This window comes from Phalacrocorax aristotelis, chromosome 6, assembly GCF_949628215.1.
Source record: "Phalacrocorax aristotelis chromosome 6, bGulAri2.1, whole genome shotgun sequence".
NCBI classification, from domain to species: domain Eukaryota; kingdom Metazoa; phylum Chordata; class Aves; order Suliformes; family Phalacrocoracidae; genus Phalacrocorax; species Phalacrocorax aristotelis.
The window spans coordinates 18,434,623-18,454,998 of NC_134281.1; the positions used below are offsets into that span (position 1 = coordinate 18,434,623).

Here is a 20,376-nt window from a genome sequence, read left to right on the forward strand (position 1 = left end):
GTATTTTCTTTTATTTATGGTCATGCTGAGGTAGTCCTATACCAAGTGTAGGGGCTTGCTGCTGCCCCAGGCAGCTCAGAGTCAGGAACCACCACTGAATGGGTCATTGATGTAGGATTGAAAGTATCAGTGAAGTAGTCTTGTTTTCCAACTCCCTTCACCACACAGGCAAATCCATAGTGTTACCGAAGTCCCTCTTATCCTCTTCGACATGCTACCTCTGATGTGGGCTGTTTGCTCTAGAGTGCATGAGTCAGTAGGTGGTTGTCCATGCCATCTTCAAAGGAGACATTTTCCTGCTGGCATCTCCCAGGTTCAGCCCTGGAGCACCAGGATCCTGAAGCCATTTGTTCCTAAGTGTGTCTTCTCATTATCCACACCAATATTTAAACCTTTTCTTTGATTCTGCCAAGATCCTGATGCCAGAGAAGCTTTGCTGCAGTTGATTCCGTAGTTAGACAATGCAACCCATGAAAAGTCATTTTACCTGGTTTCTTTCACATACCAAACTGTTCCTCAAATCTTCCTATTCTTGCAATTAAGGTCTGGTGAAATGCTGTGTAAGGTCAGTGTGTTCAACTAGTATCAGAGGTTTCATTGCGCAAGTTTTGTATTCCGTTAACTCCAGTTTGGATGCCTGTAAGATGTCCAATATGCAAATGTCCTAAATTTGGCAGAATTGGACTGGAAATCTCATTAGAGCAGGCTTTTATGTACTGTGCTCTTGACTTGCCTTCCAAATAAGCTGTCTTCTAAATACTTCATGGTAGTTCTTTTGTGATTTTTGCTTTTCTATTCTTCCCTTTCCCCAGAAGTGAAGAAAAGGGGGGAGGGGGGAGAGATTAAAAAAAAAAAAGCTGGAAAATTACAAATACAAAAATAATTTGCATATGTGAATATTTTTCCAACCTTCTGCACAGGTTTGCTTCAGACCAAAGTTCAGGTCATTCCCCAGTGCCTGAGGTTTTTCATTTTCCATGCTTGAAGCACAGAGGATGATAGAACTAATATGAAGTGATGCCAGTGCCTGTTTGGACATTACTTGGATCTATAAAAATGCACTCGGTGTTTTCCAAGTATAAAAAGCCAAAAGAAACCACTTGAGGTACCATGTCATGTTATTTGCTTTGACCCAGGATAACTAAAATGAAAGGTCTCTCTGAACACAGGGTGTTCAAAACCATCCCACTTGTTCACATGTATGTGTGAGGAAGGAAATGTGGTGTTTACAGGGGCATGCTGAGCTTCAGCATGTGTATTCGCCTCTGCATGTCTGTGTGTACAGACAGAATTTCCCAAGTGAAATGGGTTTGGTTGCTCTAGTCCAGCTTTAAAGATGGGCAAATAGAGAGTTGTTCTGAATTACACAAATGGAGCCTTTTGTTGGAAATGTCAGTAAGCAGGGCAAGGGCTGGGAGGTTCCTTCCAGACAGGCTCACTGGTCAAGTGAAGTCTCCTAGATTGAGTTTAAGGGAGTCTGTCAGAGCCCTGTGCTGCTCAACCATAATGTGCATGCTTTCAATATAAAAATGAAATGGAGCTGCTGTTATTTCTAGCTCTTCATGGAACAGTTTTGTCTGCATGTTGGACATCTATGAAACAACTACATAGGTGATGTGAATTGAAACAGAGGAAAACCAGAGCACGTAGACTGCTACATCAGGATGGGAAAGTGGGTGCACTCTTAGGTTTGACGTTCTCTCCATCAGCTCCCAATGGAGTTTTAAGTGGCAGTCACTGAAAATGAGATGCTCTTGCTTGCCCTCTGTGAAGCCTGGGAACTCAATCCCAAGTGTGAACGCAGCTTCCATCATTCATATGTAAGAACAAGCTCCATTCTCATCACACTGGCTGGCTGACTTAATCAGCCTCCCTTGGCTCTGTATTAACACAGCCAGCATCTGCAAAAGTAAGGTATCATGCAGATACCTGCAACTTGCAGGTGGACACCTGTGCACAGAGAAATATCTGTGTCTGTCTAGGTTGTCCAAGTGCCAGTCTCAACTGACAGATTATTCTTCCAGTTTAAAAATTGCATCATATCTCTCCTCCTTGCTGCAGTCCTTTAGAGGATTGCTGACCCTCTTCCACGACCCATGCTGCCCTACACATGACTCTGGGTTTAATCTGGCCTTGCTTCAACAGCCTGTTTTCTCATGCAGGTGGATGGTAGGGGCCTGGGATCAAATGGCTAAACTCTTTGGGCATTTCTGAGTGTGAACATGTAAATCATTTTGTGTTCAGGAGTGCTCACTGTACCTGTTACTGAAGCTTGAAATAATCCCAGCTCTGGCCTGGTGCAAATCAAGGTGTCTAATCTAATTGCTGCTCCCTGCCACAGGGATTACTTGTCCTTGGTGTGCCGGGACTTATATCTGGTGACAATTGCCACATTTAATCCTGGGGATGTTATCCCTGACATGGGAGGGGCTTCCCAGGCAGCCATCTGTGCTCTGCCTGCCTTGACATTGCTTCACCTCTTGCCAGCCCCTCGTGACTGAATGATGTAGGAAGGATTAAAAGCAGGAGGAATATGGCTGCGTAATGGCAGGTCACACTTACAGCAGCAGGCAGGTGTAGTCGGATTGAGTTTTTGGCTTTTAAATGAAAGGAGCATGGGGTTGCTTTTGCTACAGAAGCCATTAATTAGCGATTAGTGGCTTGCTGGCCCAAACTCAAGGCTTTACCTATCCAGTTTAGTACACCCCAAATAGCTCAAACATCTTGGTGTGCACTGCTGAAAGGATAGGCCCTTGGCTTTTTTTTTTTTTTCCCTTTATCCTAAGCTATGGGAGTTTTTGGTTTTAGACCTGGAGGGTCCTTATTTGTGATTGCTACTTGTGATGCAAACAGCAATCCTCAAGCATGTGCGTGCCTCCCGTGTAGGTTAATAGCTAAATCCAAACAGTGTCCTCTGCTGTCTGTGCACTAGGGTGTACTCTCAAGTGTTTGTAGATTGATTTTTACAACCACAATTTCTTCTAAACTTAGCAAAGCATACACTTTGTTAGGAACTGTTCCCATGCCAAGTTTCAGGCTTCAAAGTATTGCCATTTTTGAGCTATTCCCTGGTCCTTTCCTTCTGTGTGTCTCCCTTGCACTTGCACACAAAACTTTCTTTTTAATGTAGAAAATTATATTTTTCCATACATTCATAACTTAAAACATCTGAAAAGGTTTTGCTCCAAGTTTATATTTAAAAGACATAATGAAAGCCAACACTGGCAGAGAAAGCAGTGTGAAAAATTGCAGCTCAGAAAATTCAGGAACATTATGGGCATTTGCAGAGGACTAAAATGGAAGTCCTTACAGCCTGCCTTAGCAGGAATCTGTGTGAGATATTCAATAAGATTATAGCTGTGGTAGCACAGAGTAGTATTCCTGTTTGGGCAACTTAATGTGCTCTGTAAAACAATAAGAATTACTTGCTGGCAGTCCAGTCAGTGGTTGTGATCCAGCATCTTCAAAGCACTGCAAAGGCTGGGCATTTATATATTTGAAGATGTAACTGGGAGGGCTATGCTGTGAGTTTCTGGCCTATGAACAGTTACAAATATCTGGGCTTTCTTCATAATAGCATCGTAAGGTCGGCAGCCTTTTGGACAACTCTATCTGGCCTGGCAGAATCTTCCACCGTTCCCTGACATCATAGGGTTTATTTACTGGCTGTCCCCCTGAAGAAAACTGGTGTAATGCAGGCTGGGCCCAGGTTGTCTAGTGGCTGGTAAGCTCAATTTAAATCTGTGTTTCAGAGGAGTGTTCTTAATCTATGTCTAGATGTAGTGTAGACATTCCTACATCTTCACTCAAGTAGAGGCATGATATTGGGTTTTTGTGACCACGTGGCTGCTGGTCAAGGCAATGAGCTAGATTTTGATTTTCATCAGAAAGTTAAGTTTCTCCACTTAAATATCCCATGACCCAGATGCTACTGTCTCCTGCAAATTCTCCTCCTCTGTCCTCTCACCCTGTCCTCTGAAGCCTCCAGCAAATGTTTTATGAGTAATGACATACACCTGGGTTTCAAAATGTGCACATCTTTTGTGGGTTTTGGTGGGCTCCAGCACAAAGTTGTTCTTTCATCCACCACACAGTTGGCTATGTGGCAGAAAGTAGGAGATCTGTAAGACAGGACCAGGAAATAGGTCTTGGAGTAGGAAGTGGGTCTTGGACTAGGACATACATCATCTTACTTTTTGTGTAACAGAAAGGGTTTTTGGCTGTAATCTGTAATGCTGGGACCAGGGTGACAACTTGGGTCCACAGCAGAACCTAGCATCTCACAGATATAATGCTCCTATGTGTCCCTAGTTTATGTTTGGCTCTGGAGATCTCAGACTTCCCAAATTACTTTCTGTGGTGCTGTCAGGGCTTGTGAATCCAGAGTTATGGATTCATTGGCTTGCACAAGTATTTGAGGTGCTACGCAGTTAATCCTGGCTGTAATGCCAACTACAATGAGATGTGGCTCTGAATTAAAGCCACAGGTTGGCCAGCCTCCTCTCTGGGGACATCCTTGTCTGCTTCCAGATCCAAATGTTATGTCTGACTTTAATCTTTGTGATCAAGTAAATTAAATTCTTAGGTTGGAACAGTGCAGGAATTTGCAACAATGTAAAACTAGAGTAGGATCTAAACTGGCCTAGTTTAAGCTTATCTTTTTGTCTAAACAAGCATCAGCTGGGATATAGGTAGACCTTCTGGGACCAAATTGTAGGTTCACTGCCCTGAAAGGGATGATTTGACATTTCATCTTTAGGCCTGACAGGATTCATTTGGGTGCAACTTATCTATTATGCATGAGCGTGAAAGATCCCATGTACTTTCCATAAAAATCTTCTTCAGTTTAGGACTGTTTCAGACTTTTGGCCATTGAAATATTTTTAAATTTAAAAATAATCTGCTGATTTTCTTTAAACCAGCCTTGTTTGGTGTGTTTCTCAGTTTTGTACTGCTTTGAGTTGTGCGTGGGCACTATATTTAAAAAAAAAAAAAAAAAAGGAAAATCCAAGGGTATTATTGTTATCATTGGAGACAAACTCCTAGAAGTGGTGCCACGGTGTAGTAAATGTTGTGTAAACACAGAGTAACAAAATGTTCTTTCATCTACCACCTACCACAAAGAAAACCTGCATTTTTGGGTGCGAATACTGTCATGTACCATACACAGCATGCAGCTTCTGTGGTAACCTGGTGAAATGCTGCACATTGTTATTTCTAAGCTTGCATCTTTGGGACATGCCAGGTTAGATACAGGAGATTTCTTTGTGGCTTAGTGTCTGTAAATAGCCTTGTTTGCTTTGGCCTCTCTGCCGATTGACATCTGCCTCTTGCTAATTATGCAGATTAAAAGCTGATCACCCAGCTACTTATCGTTGCAGTCCAGGTGGTGGTGCCAGGCAGTGTATGTTTAACATGCCAGGAGAGCTGGGAGCCTCTCATCCTGCACCAGTCACCCTCGGTCACCCTGCCCAACACACAGCTCTATTTCTACTTGTTAAATATACTTAATAAATAAATAGAACCTTCTAAATGCGTAGGTGGTTTGTCTAGCACGGTACTGGCCATTGCAAACATGCTCTGAAGTTGAAACTGTCTGTTCAGCTTGGCCAGGATTTATCATTAGAGCTGTATGGGCTAGAAAGCGTATTTGTGGCCGGTGTGCCAGCTTGCCTGAATAGCCCGCAGTGTAATCTCCTTCTTTCCTTGGTGGGAGGAGCTGCCAAAAATAGCAAGCCAAGAATTTGTCCATGTTATTTCTGGGATTGCACCAGGAATTGACATCAGGAGGAGAGGAGAGAAAAAGCAAGCAGTGTGAGAAGTTTAGGGTCCATGGTTGTTTGGGTTTGCAGACAGCCTTGGGGCTGCATGGAGGGGTCTGGTAGCTACCTCCTGCACATGTGTGCTCCCACGTGCAAGACTCTCCCCAGGTCCTCGGTGTCTTGAACGTGGAGACTTAAGTCTCTGCTCTCTGTTAGGGCAAACCTGCTTAGCCCAGCACATCAGGCTGAGCCAGGAGTCCATTTTGTGGTCCCATGAAGCAGTAACATCCCCCGCAACAGCCGCAGAACTGTGCAGAAAGTGAAGTCTTCATTCCAGCAGCTGAGAAAAGGCACGAATGAGTCCCAGCTGAATGAGCCTTCACAAAAGCCTATGAATTTTGCTGTGACTTCTCTGTGGAAAGGACTGTTTGTGCTGTAGGAGATATCACTGCCCTGGACAGCTGGGTGGGATCCTAGGGACAGGGATGAAGATGCTGAGCATGCCTCTGCCACTGCTGCTGCATCCAGACCCAGGTGGCCCTTATGCCATGGGGATGTTTCTGAGATCAGCTTGAATGATCCCACATGAGTGGTAAGTCAGGCTTCATTAGTGTTGTTGCTGAAACCACCGCTCTGTTAGCCCAAATGGATTTATGCAAGTATGTCATATGCATTGCAGAAGGGACCAGAGCTGCCTCATGTGCTAACGAAAGATCTGTCTCCCTCCAACGCAGGCTATGGGCCGGTTCTCTGGCCTGTAATGGAGCTAATTGGGCATCCAAGTCCTGGGTTCAGCAGCAGTGCCCTCATAAGGGCCTATTTAGCTGCCTGACTTATCTCCAAATAGCTGTTTGTTCACTGCCTGTGGTTGCATTCACCATTATCTTTACTTACTAGCACATCATACTAGAATGAAGAGGCTACCACATGCAAGTCCTAGGGAATTAATAAATTGCTGTGTTGCCTGTTATGGGCTAGAAGGAAGAGGAGTTCAGCTGCAGCACTGTTCCACCCTTGCTTCTCCAAATTTCTCATATTCTCAATGTTGGTTCATGTGCTGTGTCAGGTGGCAGCCTGAACATCCTGGGGGTGGGGGGCACCAAGATTTACTAATGCAGATAAAGTAAGAAATGGATGTTCATATCTGGCTCTGGTGATTAATGATGTTATACTGACATCCATTTTAGAAAAGGCAATGTATGGAGCTCAACACTGCCACTGCTATGGTGGGAGATCCATCCTGCTTTGCAGAGCTTAGAGTCTAACCAGAGAAGCCAGGCAAAGGATGGTGATGATGGAGAAAGGGGAAAAGATGGATGTAAAGCCTCCAAGAGGTAAGTAAAACCACCTTCTCCAAGCTGGCCTAAGCCAGGAGGCAGGCCTGGGAGTATAAATTAGGTGTCCTTGTTCACAGTCCTAGGTGAAAATATTCTAGGCAAAAACTATCATGTAGGTTGAGGTTCTGGATAATACCACTTCCTCCTGAATCCTGTCTTTTGCCATTGTTAGTCCTGCTAGAATCAGGCAAAGCAGCTACAGAGGGGAGCAGCCCTCACTGTAATTAAGGAAATCGGCATCCGACACTAATCCAGCAAAAGTCAATCCTGGCTGCAGCAGGTAACAGGAGCTGGGCATGATGGTTTCACCTGCACCTTCTCCCTGAAAAAGTCACTTTCACCCATCATCCCCCTTTTCTTCCCTTAATGAATCAGAAATCGGCAAAGCATCTTTGTTTAGCACTTGCAAAACAAAGCATTGAGTACTTTTTATTTGAAGTAACATTACAGTTCAAAAGGTACTTGATCTTTATTTCTAACCATTTAGAACATCTCGATCAAAGTATTTTGTCCAAAAGGGATTTCTTTTTTTCTAGAACAGTCCTGGGTACCACTTTACTGATTATTTGATAATTTTTAAGATCTCCTGCAAATGGCAGCCTGCCTTTTCCAGATAAAACAGGGATGCCTTAAAGGCACCAACACATTCAAGGGGAATACTGTTGTTTGGTTTTAACTCCTCCTCTGGTCTGGTATTTAAAGGATCGAGTAGAGATGTGTGAATCATTTCAACAACTTGAAAAAAGTGCAGTAGGTTTTAAAATTTCACAGAATTAATTATTTCAGTGGAAAAAAAATCAAAATCATAAAGCTATAACTGGGTCATCTGCCAATTATAGGAATAAAAGTGTTATAAGGCAGAAACCGCCCCATGTATTAAACTCAGCAGGATTATTTGATTAATGTATTGCTGTCATTCCCATTAATGGCACACAACTGAAGCTGCTGTAGGTGACCTGGCAAAATGTTTTCATAGTTTTTAGATTCCTGGGAACTTTTTTATTAAACTAAACAATGAAACAGCTGCACTGTACAAAACATGGTGTCTCATCTAGGCACAGCCTTGAAAAGCTACCCTGTTTTTCTTTGGTGCAGTAAATGCTAGACAGTCATCCCATAATTTGAGGGCTGTGGATGACCCATCAGTACACAGGTTCCCAAACTGTAAAGCCAGGTGGAGAGGAGAGAATGAGGGAATTTGGCTTTCTGGGATGCTTAAATTAATGTGAGTGAACGGGGCCAACTAGCAAACAGAGATGCACTTCCAAACCATTTTTATCAACAAAAATATTTAAAGCCTGGATTCAGTGGAATGGCAGAGTGCTGAAAACGCTGATCAGGAAGGTTTAATCCAGCGTGAAAAGCGATTGACAAGTAGTTAAAGCAGGAGAATACCTTATGGAGCAAGTTGTGAGGTGACTGGGTTGAACCACTGTGCTCGTCATGATGACTCTCTTTGTTCCTTTGGTTTGGTTTTGTTATTATGCCTTCATGTAAAATCCCCTACAAATAAAATAGATAACAACAGCTCATGAAACTCCAGGTTTGCCTGCTGTAAAGGATTTCAGCCATGACCTGGAAAGGTAAATATCGCAGTTCATTTTTTTTTCCCCTGTTCCAGGTCCTTTTCCTAAAGGATGTGAGGGTGGTGGCCAGCTGTAGTGCTTTTAACACAGCAGACTTAGAGAGATCTCTATACAGAGCATCATGCGAGCTGGGATTCAGACCTCCTTTTCCACTTGATGCTGTTGAGATGTGAGCTTGTAACATCCTTCAGTTAAAATCACATTGAACCCCTCCAAGATTCACAAGTGCAAGTTGCTGTAGGCTGTTAGCACCTGCAACACAAGCACTACAGTCTTTATTAAAGACAGCTCAGCAATCCTTTGGGGCTTCAGAAAAGCAACTTGCCATGGAAATTTTGCGCAAAGTGAATACGAGCAGTAAGTAATAATCAAATACATACCCTCTGTACCTGCATTTGGACTTGAAAGTTCTTGAAAGTGCTGCTTGGGATGTTTTTTCTCATCAGAGCTCTGTTCTTGCAGCAAAAACCAGAATCTGCTTCTCTGTCTAGGTAGCTTGGCTTGTAGGGAGATCGGAGCATCCTTATTTTCCTGCACTTTTAAGTCTAGATACTGTAGAGGTAACTCTTGTGTTGGAAACCCAGGGTGGGTGGTTCAGTCCATAAGGATAGAAGAGAAACCCAGCGTGTATTCTGTTCCTCCAGGGCTAGTGAAGGCCCTTGTTTTAGGAGATGGCATGGTTAGCTGGTTGGGAGAGCTCTTATCTGATTGGCCAGCACTGATTTTGTTCTGCAAAGCTGAAACAGGGCCTCTGGAGAGGAAGACAAAACTCTGTATGCTTAGTCAGGGAGCTGCCAGAGGATTTTCTGGCTGGGGGCTCTCATCTTTCAACACATCCTCACCCTGGCGAGGTAACCAGGAGATCAAGGACCACACAAGCTTACGTTATCTCTGTGACTGATCCATTTCAGTTCTGTATAAGGGTGGCCAGTTTGCTGCATTGTGACTGCTTTAACAGGTTCTCTGTAAGGTCCCTAGATATCATCCCTTCCCTGTGGGGCCAAGCCCATTCAGCTAAAAAACCCACACAAAACAAAAGAAACCTTTTCATCACTTCCCTGGACCTTTCCCCCTTCACATACCACCAAATTATGTTGCCAGTTGAAACCCTTCCTCCTATCCCAAAGTCCTTGCCCAAAACAAGCTCTCTTTGACTCAGTGGGAGTTTCCCAGGATAAGAACTGATTCAGGACAGGACGATGCAGTGACGATATAAGCCATAACCTGTTTATTTTAGCCTGTATTTAGATTACAACTGAAGTGGGAAGCAGTGTGAGTTGTTGTAAGCCAACACATTTCTCATGGAGCTTTGGATATGGCATCAGTTCAAGGCTGGTGCTGTTGGAAGCCTTCAGAGTTGATGTTAGAGGAAAACGGACGCATAGAGCATCACGTCAACCCCTCGTTGTATGTGAAGAAATAATGAAGGATGTTATAGATTAACCACAATGACGTATCTCATAGGAAGCAATGGGCCTGGCACTCTTTCCTCTGTACAGATAAAAGATCAGATAAAGACATTGTGCCAGACATGGCCTCCATTAGAGGAAGAGCCTTTAGGCTGGTAAAGTCATTGAAATATATCAGATTGAAACACTTGTCCTCTTTCCTATCCCATAGTCATTCAGAACAACCTTACTTTGTTTGAGTCCCAAAACTGGAGTTACTGGGGAGAGTTCATGCATGCATTGCTCGCACTGTTTTCCTGTTTGTCCTAGAGAAAGAGGATTGAAAGTCAAGAGCCTTCTGTGCTCTCATTCCCGTGGCTGAGAGTTTCTTTGCGTAAGGCAACATTTGTTTCAATTAGATGGTAAGTAATTAAAAAACTAGTTTTTTCCTAATTCCCTTTTTTGTCTAAAGTTAGCCTCACTTTTCATTTTGTTTCATTAGTTTTACTTTAAAAGAATTCAACAAATTGGAGCCCAGAAGGGAAACAGATTCTCCTTTCCCCCCCTCCCCCATTTTTTTTTCATTCTAAATTTTGACGTTGACACTCTTCACCAGCACCTCTAAGCGTGGACCAGCTCTCAGGTGTGAGTGTCACCCTGCCTATGGAGGCTGAGGGCTGCTGCTCTTGTTCATTATTAACAGCACAGTTGTGACATTGAGTACCACTCTGCTCCCATTAATTTGAGACCAAACTTACTGTATGTCCCAGCAGAAGCAGCAAACTGCTATAGAAGGGAGATAACAAGGGGACAAAAATGTAGTAGCAGTAAAGAGCATGCAGGAAGATGCGAGTCATGCAATTCTCTTGCAATGTAAATGCTGCCTGCTCTTGGGTTAGCCTCAGTGTGAAAAGTGGCTCTAGAAGTATAGCGTGTACCTTCAGATGTAAAGCAAGTGAATGGCAGCAATGAAGCTTCTGTGTCATTGCCCCTTTGGGTAGCACTCCTTCAGGTGGGGGCCCTGTGGGGCCAGTCATTTTAGGACCCCCCTCTCTGGCTTTCCTCACAGTTATGTTTATCTCCTTTCTAAACATTCTCCCTGTTACCAAGTGTACCTTTGATGAGTGTCCAAAGTTCATATCCGCTCTTGTGTTTAACCTTCATGTTCAGTGGCTGAGGTCGGTGAGCTAATTACTTGCACACCAGCCTCTAAGCACGTACACCAGCTCCTTTTCTTTTACTGGGTGACTGATTAGCAGCAGCAAGCCAGTCCATAAAGGAAGGGGCACCCATTAATGCCAAGGAGTCAACTGTGTTTGTGCTTGCACCTTGCAAAACACATGGAGGGTTGGTGGGCAAGTGTAAGTGCTGAGCCCAGCCCCCTGTGGTTTTCTTAGGTTGATGTACAGAAAACATACTCTGTAGCTGATAGAAAACATTTTCAAGGTGTTGTTAAGAGGCATGGTCCCATATTTTATCTTGTGATCTGGCCCAGCTTTGCTACTCTTATGGAAGTGAAAGATTGGGAAGCTGATGCTGGAGTTTCCCCCAGCATGGGGGAGTCCCAGCCTTGAGGAATAAGTCCTCAGCCCAGTGGTCAGTGGGATATGACAGACCCTTGGTGGTGCAATGTCTGTGTCTGTGAAGGAGACACTGCAGCTTTTCTGCCTCAAGGTGTCTCAATGGAAAGACAAAGTGAGCTGTTGTGCTGTGCAGGGTGGTTGTGATGTTTGTGGTGTATTTTATCTGTATCCGCAAACAGTTTTCTTTTAAGGCACAAGAGACCTCATCTGTTCAGCACTTAACTACAAGGATCTGGAGTCTTAGGCAGAAGCTGTAACCCTAAAACTATTTGTCGTTGACCTCCAATACAGGTAGCACATGAATACGATACATAGTGATCAACACAAGGGGACATCTAATCAGGCCAATGATGAAGGCTTCAAAAAAGGGTGCGTTCAAAGTTCTCCGTCAGGACTAAAGCATGTAATGTTCAGGACAGTTCTGTTCGTAGATCTCTAATACAAAATATGGAGAGAGCATGGCCTTCTCCTTTGTTGTGGTTTAACCCCAGGCGGCAACTAAGCACCATGCAGCCGCTCACTCACTCCCCCCTGTTGGGATGGGGGAGAGAATCATAACGGTAAAAGTGAGAAAACTCCTGGGTTGAGATAGAGACCATTTAACAGGTAAAGGAAAAGCCATGCACACCAGCAAAGCAACACAAGGAATTCATTCACTCCTTCCCATGGGCAGGCAGGTGTTCAGCCATCCTCAGGAAAGCAGGGCTCCATCATGCATAATGGTTTCTTGGGAAGACAAATGCCATCACTTTGAACATCTGCCCCTTCTTCCTTCTTCCACCAGCTTTATATGCTGAGCATGACGTCATCTGGTATGGACTATCCCTTGGGTCATTTGGGGTCAGCTGTCCTGGCTGTGTCCCCTCCCAGATTCTTGTGCTCCCCACCCCTTGCTGGTGGGGCAGGGTGAGGAGAAGAAAATGCCTTGACTCTGTTTGTAAGCACTGCTCAGCAATAACTAAAACATCCCGGCATTATCAACACTGTTTCTAGCACAAATCCAAATCATAGCCCCATGTTAGCTACAATGAAGAAAATTAACTCTATCCCAGCTGAAACAGCCTGGGGTGGAACCATTATTAGGCCATTATGGACACCAAAACCAGAGGATTTTTTCCCAGATATTCCAGACCTAGGTGGCTTTAGCACCCACTGGAATTTTGGGAAACTGAGCTTTACACATAGATTTCAAACTCTATTTCCATGTTTTACATGGATATTTTGCTTTGCGTTAATACAAAATATAATGTCTGGGAAGTGCTAATGAGCTCCAATACTTATTATAAGCAGCAGAACGGAACTGAATAAAGTGCCAAAGGAATAATTATGTTCATACTTGAGCAGCAGACTGACAAGGACAAGTCCTGCTCAACCTAATAAACTGCTGGAGCAGGAGGTATTTTAGTGTGTTACCATGAGAAACTGAGCTCCAAGAGGTAAGAGTGTGTTTCTGAGCTTTCTAGAGACTGACGCCTACTTGAAATGCAAACTGGAGGGAAGCAGGAAAGCATTAGCAAATCAAAGTGTGTTCTTCACGTGGGGTAGCTTCTGTCTTCAGGGGCAGCTGAATTATGGACACCAGTTTGGTGCAATATAATTTTTTTTTTCTCTGAAATTGGGAAAGAAAATAAAGTTAATGTTGCAGTTAAGTAGAGAACTCTTGCCTGGTCCAAACCGAAAAACACACCTTTTGCTGTTGGCACATCACTCTGTGAATATTTGCTTTGGCTAATAAACACGGAGAAGTTGTTAAATGATTTACCTGCTCTGTGTACCTAGCATTTGTTGCTAAGCTCTTCAATATTTAAATAGCCATCTCTCCAGCACACAGGTCTTTGCTGAGCTGGGGTGTGGAAGCTCCATACAGTGTCTCCCACTGACCTTTTTGGTGAAAGGTGGAACTGGGCATGTAAAACATCTCAGCAGCAAGGATGAGCCCATGGACCATCAGCTCTACTCTATAGATGGCCATTGGGTTCTCTTGGTGGGAACTGCATGCATGTGGGCAGTCACTGGGTTTGGCTGAACGGCCTTGCTGAGGGACTGCTGGTGGCACTGGGATGCACAGGGTACCTTTGGGAAGGCAATTTATTATGTTTGTAATCTAATTTCAGCTCTTTTTTTGCAAATAGTGTTAGACTACCAATAATCTGCAGAGTTTCACCCATGGTTCTTAATAGCAACTTGTTGGCAAGAGAAAAGTGTTTCTAAATATGTCTGTCCTAAGGAAGAACAAGCAAGTGAACAAAAATCCAGCTAGTTGTCATCTATGGTTTTAAAGAGGACTCAAGATGTAAGTCCTGTCCTTGGATTTTGACAGTTTCTTAAGCAAAGCTCTTTATTTTCAATGAGCCTGGGTTTTTTACATTGACTTGACTCCAGTTTCTGCAGCCATATGCCAGCAGGGTGGCCTGAGGGCTGGATGTGTGAGACAAGCTGCTCTGAATCACTGTCTCTGGTACAGGGTATTGCGTTAGTATGATAGGGATTGTTGCTGAGTTTTGATGCTCCTAGGATTTGTACATAACCAGTGGTACCTCTTGATGCTCCATAGAGGTGGGATTTTCCAAAATATTCACTCAATGGAGCAAAGAACAAATTGCCCTCTACCCCATGTGATGCTCATGCATGACTTTGTTGTAATGCTGTACAGCTTCTGGGGCACACTAGAAGGTACTTTGTGACCTTGCAATTTCTTCAGCTTTAAGGGCTGAAATAGACCGGCACACAGATGGTGGTTTGCAGCATGGTTTTCCTGGACCTAAACCTCCAGGGCTTTCATTGCATATGTTCCAGTGCTGTTTACTGACACTATCTATTAGCTGTTGGTTGGTGTGGTTGCAGCCCCAGAGTGCTCTTGTAGCACCACTGGAAAACTGATGGCAGGACAGAGGTGATGTATTCACCACTGGTTGAACCAATCCCTGCAGTGTAAAGGGCCATGTGGCATCTGGCACGTCTGCACAGATGGATGCACTCTTGCCCTGAGCTCCTACAATACACCTCAGCGCCACCTTGGGTTCGGCTGTCCCATTGGCATAGCACAGAGTCCTCTTCTAGGGCAAAATTCTCACTGTTGATTTGGATAGCTGTGTTAGCAGCAGTAATCTGTCCATACAAATCTGTAAACTGCAGATTATGGAAAGAAAAATAGGCTCCCTAGATAGCTGGGTTGCTGGCTGGAGCTTGAAGTGTTATTTTGTATTTGTCCACCATTTTTAGCTGTGCAGGGGCCCAGTAATAGCTATTCCAGCCAAGTGCCTGGTTTTTGGACAGCACATGGGCATGTGCAATGACAGACTGTGCATACAGGAATCTGCTTCTGCATGGTATGCTGCAAGGGATGAATTTACTGAAAAGGTAGAAGGATTTAAGTAACCTTTACTATTCATATTCAAGAGTGGGAAGGGTTCAATTTGGTTTTTAATTTCTGAGCACCTGCAGAATGATCTTTTTTACCTCGGTAAGGACTTGCTAATGACTAGAATTTTGTACTTGGATTCTAAATCAAACTGTTTGTTGATGTCATGAAAATTATTCTTTAAGTTGTGTCAAACCCTCAAAAATGTAACTGATTTCCTCTGCTCGCTCAACACCCCTCACTCAGTAAACGGCTGGAAACCAAATGGCAAACCAGCTTGTGACTATTTTTGCTTTTTGTATGAATGTTCTGTTTGAATGTTTTTTTGGGTTGGTTTTATTTGTTTGGGTTTTTCGGTTTTTTTTTCACCTTTTCTGTAGCCTTTTTTGTCTTTCTGTGATCATTCCAACAGCAGTGTTTCTGCTGTGTGATCTTCTCTAAGCAAATGAAATGTGTTTCCTTAAATTATCTCTGAACATGAACTCTGCATTGCATGTTTCCTGTGATGCATTGCAAGCTGTTAGTACATAGCCACCAAAATGGGGAATTCATGAAGTACTGGCGTTTCTATAATTGTTCAATATGGAACAAATTTCTAAATTTGACCATGACCTATCTGAAAGTCACTGTTTGCAAGGCATTCATTGAAATAAGCTCATACAATACAGCAAAATTTCAAGGAGCAATTTCATTCAAAGATTTGGTGAGATACATTTGAGTGTTCAGTGGGAGAAATACAACTCATCTGCTAGTTTCCAGGTAGAAAGTAATTAATGTTTTAGGTATTGTGGTGGCTAACTACTTTGTATGGCAACATTTCATACCAATTTTGGTCCTCCAGTAGCGTACATATAGTATAATTTGGGAGTGCTTTGAGATAAATAGGTCTGCATGCCTTTTTTACAAGGATCTCTAGAAACTTTACAAATACTAGTATGGCTTCCCTTTTCCACCTGGGAGGTGCATGTAAACAGTTGGGTTCACGTTTACAACAAACAGTTTGTGATCATAGAGGGTGTCTGATCTGCCTGACATCATGTGTGATATCTCAGGGTTAAGCCAGACCTCAGATATTGTCACCTGGAGCTCTCTCTCCTAACTTTATCCATGACCTCAGGTTTTCTTCACGTGTGCCATCAGAAGGAAGTGTGTTTGTGTATCCCATGTTTACCAGTAAGAAGGGTTTCTAACATCTGTGGAAGTGACGGATAGGAATTAGTTTAAGACAAGTTTCAGTGTGAGCTGGGACTCTGATCTTACCAATGTGTCAACGCTTGTAAAAGTTGAAAGATTAGAGTGGAGAAGTTTGCAAACACCCAATTATCTATTTTGGCCCCAAATTGGGCAGTGAGATCTTAACCTGCAAAGATGCCACAAGAAAATACAAGAGCATCAGGAAGAAAATGCAGATGGAAAGAAATATGGTTGGGGCTTAAGCCTTAGAGCTTGATTTGAGGTTGGCTAGCTGCTGTTCTGTCCAAGCTGAATCGTGTGCCCATGGTTGGTTGTAGAAATGTCCTGAGTTGGAAGGGATCCCCAAGGATCACCAAGTCCAGCTCCTGTCCCTGCACAGGACAACCCCAAAATTCACACCATATCTCTGAGGGCATTTTCCAAGAGCTTCTTGATTATTGTCAGGCGTGGCACCATGACTGCCTCCGTGGGGAGCCTGTTCCAGTGTTCCACCACCATCTGAGTGAAGAACCTTTTCCTAATATCGAACCTAAACCTCCCCTGGCACATCTTCCTGCCATTCCCTCCGGTCTAGTCATTGGTCACCAGAGTGAAGAGATCAGCACCTGCCCAACTTTGTGGCTCTCTTCCGGACACTCCCTAGTAGCTTTATACCCTTAATGTACTGTGGCACCCAAAACTGCACAGAGTACTCAAGGTGAGGCCTCACCAGCACAAAGTAGACTGAGACAATCACCTCCCTTAACAGGCTGCAATACAGTGCTTGATGCACCCCAGGACATGGTGGCCCTCTTGGCTGCCAGGGCACACTGTTGGTTCATGTTCAACTTGCTGTCAACCAGAATCCCCAGACCCCTCTCTGCAGAGCTGTTCTTCAGCCTCTCGTTCCCTGGTCTGTATGTACATCCAGGGCTGCCGTGCCCCAGGTGTAAAATCCGGCACTTGCCCTTGTTAAACTTTATACAGTTGGTCAGGACACCACTTGTCTGCGTACTGCCTGCTTGAAGCACTGGAGTACATTTTCACAGAATCACAGAATGGTAGAGGTTGGAAGGGACCTCTGGAGATCATCTTGTCCAACCCCCCTGCTTGAGCAGGCACATCTAGAGCAGGAGACACAGCACCGTGTCCAGGTGGGTTTTGAATGTCTCCAGGGAAGGAGACTCCACAACCTCCCTAGGAAGCCTGTTCCACTGCTCTGTCACCCTCACAGGAAATAAGTTTTTTTTCTCATATTGAGGTGGAGCTTTCTGTGTTCCACCTTGTGCCCATTGCCACTTGTCCTGTCATTGGGCACTGCTGAAAAGAGTCCTGTCCAATCCTCTCGACACCCACCCTTCAGATATTTATAAGTATTGGTGAGATCCCCCCTCAGCCTTCTCTTCTCCAGGCTGAAAAAACCTGAAGAAGTCTCTCAGCCTTTCCTCATATGGGAGATGCTCCAGTCCCCTGATCATCTTGGTAGCTCTCCACTGGAATTCCTCTAGCATTTCCGTGTCCTTCTTAAACTGGGGGGCCCAAAACTGGGCACAGTACTCCAAACACGGTCTCATCAAGGCAGAGTAGAGGGGGAAGATAACTTCCCTCAACCTGCTGGCCACACTGCTTTTAATGCATCCCAGGGTACTGTTGGCCTTCTTGGCCACAAGGGCACATTGCTGGCTCATGGTCAACTTGCTGTCCACCAACACTCCCAGGTCCTCAACAGAGTTGCTTTCCAGTAGTTCAGCCCCCAGCCTGTACTAGTTTCCCTCAGCTAACTGGTCACTGTCTGTAGGAACTGAGGGCTGAGCCCAGCTGAGCTGTGATGGCATCAAAAGGTCCCAAGTTTGGCATTCAGGCAAGGTCAGAACACATGCAGGGGCTAAGCACCCCCATTATAGGCTGTCTTTGGTCTCAACCACATTGGGCAGGCACTTGGGAGTGGGCTGGCCACCCCTTATAAATTACAGAGGTATTTGGCCTCCAGTGCTGTCAAAGCCAGCAACTGTCATCGGTACTGCCTTAATATTTCATAAGTAAACAGAATTGGCAGAGATGGCTGTGTAAGCCACGTTGTCTCCTTGGAGGACAATTTTTCAGGTTCTCTGCTTACCATAAGCTTTGGCTAATGTAGTAACTCTCAGAAGAGCTCAAGAGGAATTTTAATGTGCAAAAGCTGGAAAAGAAGTGACCATCTCATTGCAGGATTTGCCTTTCCCCTTTGGCCTCTGGATCACTCTCCACTTCCCTTTGGGTTTTGAATGTGTTCCCAGAGAAACACTCTGTGGCCCCCATGGGAGCATCACACTTCAGTGGTTCCTTCTATGCATTATTAAGCTGCAAAAAGAGCTTTGCAGCTTTAAAATGTGTTCTCATTAGCTGTAATTAAATCTTTAAATTCTCCTTCAGGCTTGGTTAAGGCACAAGCTCCACTCATACCCAAAGTTTTTCTTCTCATCTTTCTTTTCTTTTTTTTTTTGTATTTTATTAGTCTCACACTTTGCTAATTACTGAATGCACTGATGTTTCCAAAGCAGCCACAAATAGAAGTATATACTATTCAGGGAGGCATGTGTTAATCTGGCAAACTACTATATTGGCTACATGGTCTCTTATTTAATATGAATCACTCTTTAAAGTGCCTCAACAGCACAGCTTCTTATTCATTATTGCTTAATTTCATGATATCTGAGATGTGGGATTTCAGTTAACAGATAATTGAGATCATAAATCAAAATATTTTCAATGAGATGAAATGCAAGATGTTCAGGTTTGGAGCCTGAAATACCATTGTCATCTTCAGCAGCTCTCAGCAAGGATGGGTGAATTCTGCAGGTGCATCCCTCTTTCGGTCTTGACTTCAACATTGGGTCAGCTGGGAGAGGATAAATTTTTGGTCTGCTGTTCACTTTCTGTCTGTCTGATATACTTGCATTGCCTCTATCAATGTAGGATTCCCAAGTGATGTCTCTCTGCTCCTGATGCACCTGTTGTATGGGAAGATTTCCTATCCCCAGTTTACCAGTAGGAATATGAGGCCAGTCATAGCACATGCACGCAGTTTCTGGCAGCATTTGGGCATCCAGCAATGTATATGGGACTTGGCTAGGTTTTCAGGGTCTGTACTAGCTTGCCAAAAACATCCTCCAAGTGTCCTCAGGGTTGCACAGGAAATCTGGGGAGGAGCAGAGAGGTCGTAGACAGGTGGTCTCAACCACAGACCCATCTTTCTAACTCTTCCCTGGCAGACACTGAAAATCAGTGTACCTGGGATGACTAATTCCTTCTAAAAATTCTAATTACTGCTTTTCTTACTGAAAAGGACTCATAGATATCACTGCATCCACTGACGGAGCAAGTATTTTGGAAGGGACAAGTTCCTAGATGTACTGACAGGCACCTTCATCCTCTCTTCCCCATTTAGCCCTACTGACCTCCATAAGCCTTGGATCAATCATGTTACCAATTTTCTAGCAAAAAATTAACTATTTGATTCAATTTTTTTGAGAAGGCAGGCAAGCTTACCTTAAAGATCACAAGGAAGACAGGAGTCGTCTTCATGTGGGGAAAAAGATGTTGTAAAACAAGAATGCTCAGTTCCAAATTTTTCTATTGGAAATGAAAACCAGCAGCATAGTTTATATATTTTAAAAAGAAAAGTATTTTGCGGCCAGATTCCTTTTGTTTCTTTTCTTTCTTGGCTTATTTGTAGCAGCCTTGAAAATAGTAGGTTCATATGGAAACACTGATGCAGCACTCGGCGGCCTAGCAGCCACCTGTATCTCCTGCAGTGTATTTTAGGCTGCCAGCAAGGCCTGGGTTACTGCTGACCACATCTTACCAGGCAAAATTGTTCCTTTTTATACAGTCAAATGTGTAGCTTCTTCCTACTGGGAAGTCTGAGGAAGGACAAGGAATGATTCATTTTAGGCACTCCAGTGGCACACAGACCCCTCGTGTGCATGGCTGTGGGAATACACTCGTACACAGATTTCCTGTTTGTACAGTCCAAGTTAGGTAGAAAATGCCTTTGCTCTATCATTGGAGGACAGAATGGGCTGTTTATGACTAGCTTTCTCTTGTTTCCTATTCTTCTTGCTCTGCCCCTTCCAGTGCGTTTGACTTTTCTCCTTGCCCTGGGGGCTGAGCTGGGACGTTCACCTGAATCACAGACCATGTGGAT

The 20,376-nt window shown here is 44.0% G+C and overlaps 1 long non-coding RNA gene across 4 annotated transcripts in view; it reads left to right on the top strand.

Annotated features, from left to right (window-relative positions):
- The window catches only part of LOC142058695 (uncharacterized), a 264,243-nt gene that overhangs the window by 163,525 nt on the left and 80,342 nt on the right, over window positions 1-20,376 (top strand). For 3 of the 4 annotated variants that reach the window (XR_012661066.1, XR_012661065.1, XR_012661068.1), the window contains one exon: window positions 10,406-10,495. This is a non-coding gene — a long non-coding RNA (uncharacterized LOC142058695). Of the gene's footprint in view, window positions 1-10,184; window positions 10,250-10,405; window positions 10,496-20,376 lie in introns of those variants that run through there. The other variant, XR_012661067.1, reaches the window with a different exon arrangement.